This window comes from Ipomoea nil, unplaced genomic scaffold, assembly GCF_001879475.1.
Source record: "Ipomoea nil cultivar Tokyo-kokei standard unplaced genomic scaffold, Asagao_1.1 scaffold0788, whole genome shotgun sequence".
Classification (NCBI taxonomy): Eukaryota; Viridiplantae; Streptophyta; class Magnoliopsida; order Solanales; family Convolvulaceae; genus Ipomoea; species Ipomoea nil.
This window is the reverse complement of record NW_017617216.1, coordinates 22,582-28,581: the sequence shown is the minus strand read 5'-3', so window position 1 is coordinate 28,581 and position 6,000 is coordinate 22,582. Positions and strand designations below refer to the sequence as shown.

Here is a 6,000-nt window from a genome sequence, read left to right as displayed (position 1 = left end):
ATTTCAAAAAGTATTCATTTATGTATCATTCTCGCATGGCTCTTATTTTGGTGTGTATATAAAATTTCCATTATTTAATGTCATATATAGTAAAAAAATGCGTAGAAGATATGTCATAAGAGATTATTAAAAATCACTTCTACTTTTTACAAAAGTCTAAAAAAGTAGTATAACAAGATAAAATTTCTTTATTTTGGTCTGTTTTTTTTTTTTTTTTTTTCATTTTTGCATTTTTATCTTCTTGCACTCTTGATGATAAGACATTCTTCTCTATTTTTTTGTCACACCTTTTGATAATAACTTGTCACTGATCTTTGGCTTAATATGATTTTATCTATTTAAATATTTACTGTAAAACTTGATTATGTTGATCATTCATCTGTAGTCATTTGAATAATACGATGGTAATTCTCCTAAATTTCTTGATAGGACAGGTTTATCTTGACAATTTTTGATAGTCTGTTGATTTAGAGAACTTTTGATAATACGCCACTACGAAGTATAAGTAATTCAGTGGTTCAAAAAAAGAAGCACCAGTGTCTAGTGGTAGAGGTACCTGCACGGTTTCGATTCCGGCTGGTGCATTCAATTAATTGACGACTCCGGCTGGTGCACAATTAATTGACGACAAAAGTTGTGGCTAGCTGAGTACCTGGTTAAGGACACTCTGACTATAGAGACTGATTGCCCATTCGTACTCGATCAGGGACACACTGACTGTAGAGTGCGGGTGCCCGTCACCTACTTGATAAAGTGTCTTTTTGCAGTCAGAACCGACTACCTCGTTCTTCCAGGCCGAGTGCCTGATGGGGGTATCTATCGCATGATATACAAACTTGTGTTCGATTTCATTTGTTTGTTCATTTTGATTGAGTACGTTTGTTTTGTGCCTAAAAAAGAATTTCAAAAGTATTCATTTATGTTATCATTCTCGCATGGCTCTTATTTTGGTGTGTATATAAAATTTCCATTATTTAATGTCATATATAGTAAAAAAATGCGTAGAAGATATGTCATAAGAGATTATTAAAAATCACTTCTACTTTTTACAAAAGTCTAAAAAGTAGTATAACAAGATAAAATTTCTTTATTTTGGTCTGTTTTTTTTTTTTTTTTTTTTTCATTTTGCATTTTATCTTCTTGCACTCTTGATGATAAGATATTCTTCTCTGTTTTCTTTTGTCACCCTTTTGATAATAACTTGTCACTGATCTTTGGCTTAATATGATTTTATCTATTTAAATATTTTACTGTAAAACTTGATTATGTTGATCATTCATCTGTTGTCATTTGAATAATACGATGGTAATTCTCCTAAATTTCTTGATAGGACAGGTTTTATCTTGACAATATTTTGATAGTCTGTTGATTTAGAGAACTTTTGATAATACGCCACTACGAGGTATAAGTAATTCAGTGGTTCAAAAAAAGAAGCACCAGTGGTCTAGTGGTAGAATAGTACCCTGCCACAGTACAGACCCGGGTTTGATTCTCGGCTGGTGCATTCAATTAATTGATGACTCCCGGCTGGTGCACTCAATTAATTGACGACAAAAGTTGTGCTGGCTAGCTGGATTGCCCATTCGTACTCGATCAGGGACACACTCACTGTAGAGTGCGGGTGCCCGTCACCTACTTGATAAAGTGTCTTTTTGCAGTCAGAACCGACTACCTTCGTTCTTCTCGGCCGAGTGCCTGATGGGGGTATCTATCGCATGATATACAAACTTGTGTTCGATTTCATTTGTTTGTTCATTTTGATTGAGTACGTTTGTTTTGTGCCTAAAAAAGAATTTCAAAAGTATTCATTTATGTTATCATTCTCGCATGGCTCTTATTTTGGTGTGTATATAAAATTTCCATTATTTAATGTAATATATAGTAAAAAAATGCGTAGAAGATATGTCATAAGAGATTATTAAAAAATCACTTCTACTTTTTACAAAAGTCTAAAAAGTAGTATAACAAGATAAAATTTCTTTATTTTGGTCTGTTTTTTTTTTTTTTTTCATTTTTGCGTTTTTATCTTCTTGCACTCTTGATGATAAGACATTCTTCTCTATTTTCTTTTGTCACACCTTTTGATAATAACTTGTCACTGATCTTTGGCTTAATATGATTTTATCTATTTAAATATTTTACTGTAAAACTTGATTAAGTTGATCATTCATCTGTAGTCATTTGAATAATACGATAGTAATTCTCCTAAATTTCTTGATAGGACAGGTTTATCTTGACAATATTTTGATAGTCTGTTGATTTAGAAAAGTTTTGATAATACGCCACTATGAAGTATAAGTAATTCAGTGGTTCAAAAAAAGAAGCACCAGTGGTCTAGTGGTAGAATAGTACCCTGCCACGGTACAGACCCGAGTTCGATTCCCGGCTGGTGCATTCAATTAATTGACAACTCCCGGCTGGTGCACTCAATTAATTGACTAACAAAAGTTGTGCTGGCTAGTTGAGTACCTGGTTAAGGACACTCTGACTATACAGACTGATTGCCCATTTGTACTCGATCGACTGTAGAGTCCGGGTGCCCGTCACCTACTTGATAAAGTGTCTTTTTGCAGTCAGAACCGACTACCATCGTTCTTCCAGGCCGAGTGCCTGATGGGGGTATCTATCGCATGATATACAAACTTGTGTTCGATTTCATTTGTTTGTTCATTTTGATTGAGTACGTTTGTTTTGTGGCCTAAAAAAAGAATTTCAAAAGTATTCATTTATGTTATCATTCTCGCATGGCTCTTATTTTGGTGTGTATATAAAATTTCCATTATTTAATGTCATATATAGTAAAAAAATGCGTAGAAGATATGTCATAAGAGATTATTAAAAAATCACTTCTACTTTTTACAAAAGTCTAAAAAGTAGTATAACAAGATAAAATTTCTTTATTTTGGTCTGTTTTTTTTTTTTTTTTCATTTTTGCGTTTTTATCTTCTTGCACTCTTGATGATAAGACATTCTTCTCTATTTTCTTTTGTCACACCTTTTGATAATAACTTGTCACTGATCTTTGGCTTAATATGATTTTATCTATTTAAATATTTTACTGTAAAACTTGATTAAGTTGATCATTCATCTGTAGTCATTTGAATAATACGATAGTAATTCTCCTAAATTTCTTGATAGGACAGGTTTATCTTGACAATATTTTGATAGTCTGTTGATTTAGAAAAGTTTTGATAATACGCCACTATGAAGTATAAGTAATTCAGTGGTTCAAAAAAAGAAGCACCAGTGGTCTAGTGGTAGAATAGTACCCTGCCACGGTACAGACCCGAGTTCGATTCCCGGCTGGTGCATTCAATTAATTGACAACTCCCGGCTGGTGCACTCAATTAATTGACTAACAAAAGTTGTGCTGGCTAGTTGAGTACCTGGTTAAGGACACTCTGACTATGCAGACTGATTGCCCATTTGTACTCGATCGACTGTAGAGTCCGGGTGCCCGTCACCTACTTGATAAAGTGTCTTTTTGCAGTCAGAACCGACTACCATCGTTCTTCCAGTCCGAGTGCCTGATGGGGGTATCTATCGCATGATATACAAACTTGTGTTCGATTTCATTTGTTTGTTCATTTTGATTGAGTACGTTTGTTTTGTGCCTAAAAAAAGAATTTCAAAAGTATTCATTTATGTTATCATTCTCGCATGGCTCTTATTTTGGTGTGTATATAAAATTTCCATTATTTAATGTCATATATAGTAAAAAAATGCGTAGAAGATATGTCATAAGAGATTATTAAAAATTCACTTCTACTTTTTACAGAAGTCTAAAAAGTAGTATAACAAGATAAAATTTCTTTATTTTGGTCTGTTTTTTTTTTTTTTTTTTTTCATTTTTGCATTTTTATCTTCTTGCACTCTTGATGATAAGACATTCTTCTCTATTTTCTTTTGTCACACCTTTTGATAATAACTTGTCACTGATCTTTGGCTTAATATGATTTTATCTATTTAAATATTTTACTGTAAAACTTGATTATGTTGATCATTCATCTGTAGTCATTTGAATAATACGATGGTAATTCTCCTAAATTTCTTGATAGGACAGGTTTATCTTGACAATATTTTGATAGTCTGTTTATTTAGAGAACTTTTGATAATACGACACTATGAAGTATAGGTAATTCAGTGGTTCAAAAAAAGAAGTACCAGTGGTCTAGTGGTAGAATAGTACCCTGCCACGGTACGGACCCGGGTTAGATTCCCGGCTGGTGCATTCAATTAATTGACAACTCCTGGCTGGTGCACTCAATTAATTGACGACAAAAGTTGTGCTGGCTAGCTGAGTACCTGGTTAAGGATGAGTCCGGGTGCCCGTCACCTACAGTCAGAACCACCTCCCTTCGTTCTTCCAAGCCGAGTACCTGATGGGGGTATCTATCGCATGATATACAAACTTGTGTTCGATTTCATTTTGATTGAGTACGTTTGTTTTGTGCCTAAAAAAGAATTTCAAAAGTATTCATTTATGTTATCATTCTCGCATGGCTCTTATTTTGGTGTGTATATAAAATTTCCATTATTTAATGTCATATATAGTAAAAAAATGCGTAGAAGATATGTCATAAGAGATTATTAAAAAATCACTTCTACTTTTTACAAAAGTCTAAAAAGTACTATAACAAGATAAAATTTCTTTATTTTAGTCTGTTTTTTTTTTTTTTTTCATTTTTGCGTTTTTATCTTCTTGCACTCTTGATGATAAGACATTCTTCTCTATTTTCTTTTGTCACACCTTTTGATAATAACTTGTCACTGATCTTTGGCTTAATATGATTTTATCTATTTAAATATTTTACTTTAAAACTTGATTATGTCGATCATTCATCTGTAGTCATTTGAATAATACGATGGTAATTCTCCTAAATTTCTTGATAGGACAGGTTTATCTTGACAATATTTTGATAGTCTGTTGATTTAGAGAACTTTTGATAATACGCCACTACGAGGTATAAGTAATTCAGTGGTTCAAAAAAAGAAGCACCAGTGGTCTAGTGGTAGAATAGTACCCTGCCACGGTACAGACCTGGGTTCGATTCCCGGCTGGTGCATTCAATTAATTGACGACTCCCGGCTGGTGCACTCAATTAATTGACGACAAAATTTGTGCTGGCTAGCTGAGTACCTGGTTAAGGACACTCTGACTATAGAGACTGATTGCCCATTCGTACTCGATCAGGGACACACTGACTGTAGAGTGCGGGTGCCCGTCACCTACTTGATAAAGTGTCTTTTTGCAGTCAGAACCGACTACCTTCGTTCTTCCCGGCCGAGTGCCTGATGGGGGTATCTATCGCATGATATAAAAACTTGTGTTCGATTTCATTTGTTTGTTCATTTTGATTGAGTACGTTTGTTTTGTGCCTAAAAAAGAATTTCAAAAGTATTCATTTATGTTATCATTCTCGCATTGCTCTTATTTTGGTGTGTATATAAAATTTCCATTATTTAATGTCATATATAGTAAAAAAATGCGTAGAAGATATGTCATAAGAGATTATTAAAAAATCACTTCTACTTTTTACAGAAGTCTAAAACGTAGTATAACAAGATAAAATTTCTTTATTTTGATCTGTTTTTTTTTTTTTTTCATTTTTATATTCTTGCACTCTTGATGATAAGACATTCTTCTCTATTTTCTTTTGTCACACCCTTTGATAATAACTTGTCACTGATCTTTGGCTTAATATGATTTTATCTATTTAAATATTTTACTGTAAAACTAGATTATGTTGATCATTCATCTGTAGTCATTTGAATAATACGATGGTAATTCTCCTAAATTTCTTGATAGGACAGGTTTATCTTGACAATATTTTGATAGTCTGTTGATTTAGAGAACTTTTGATAATACGCCACTACGAGGTATAAGTAATTCAGTGGTTCAAAAAAAGAAGCACCAGTGGTCTAGTGGTAGAATAGTACCCTGCCACGGTACAGACCCGGGTTAGAATACTGGCTGGTGCATTCAATTAATTGACGACT

At 33.2% G+C, this 6,000-nt stretch overlaps 4 non-coding genes across 4 annotated transcripts; all 4 read left to right on the top strand.

Annotated features, from left to right (window-relative positions):
• The first annotated feature begins 2,323 nt into the window (after positions 1 to 2,323).
• On the top strand, positions 2,324 to 2,394 carry TRNAG-GCC. Its single transcript has one exon. It is a non-coding gene; the product is annotated as a tRNA-Gly (tRNA).
• Positions 2,395 to 3,240: 846 nt separating this feature from the next.
• TRNAG-GCC lies at positions 3,241 to 3,311 on the top strand. The gene has a single exon. It is a non-coding gene; the product is annotated as a tRNA-Gly (tRNA).
• Positions 3,312 to 4,160: 849 nt separating this feature from the next.
• TRNAG-GCC lies at positions 4,161 to 4,231 on the top strand. The gene has a single exon. It is a non-coding gene; the product is annotated as a tRNA-Gly (tRNA).
• Positions 4,232 to 4,995: 764 nt separating this feature from the next.
• Positions 4,996 to 5,066, top strand: TRNAG-GCC. Its single transcript has one exon. It is a non-coding gene; the product is annotated as a tRNA-Gly (tRNA).
• The last annotated feature ends 934 nt before the right edge of the window (positions 5,067 to 6,000 follow it).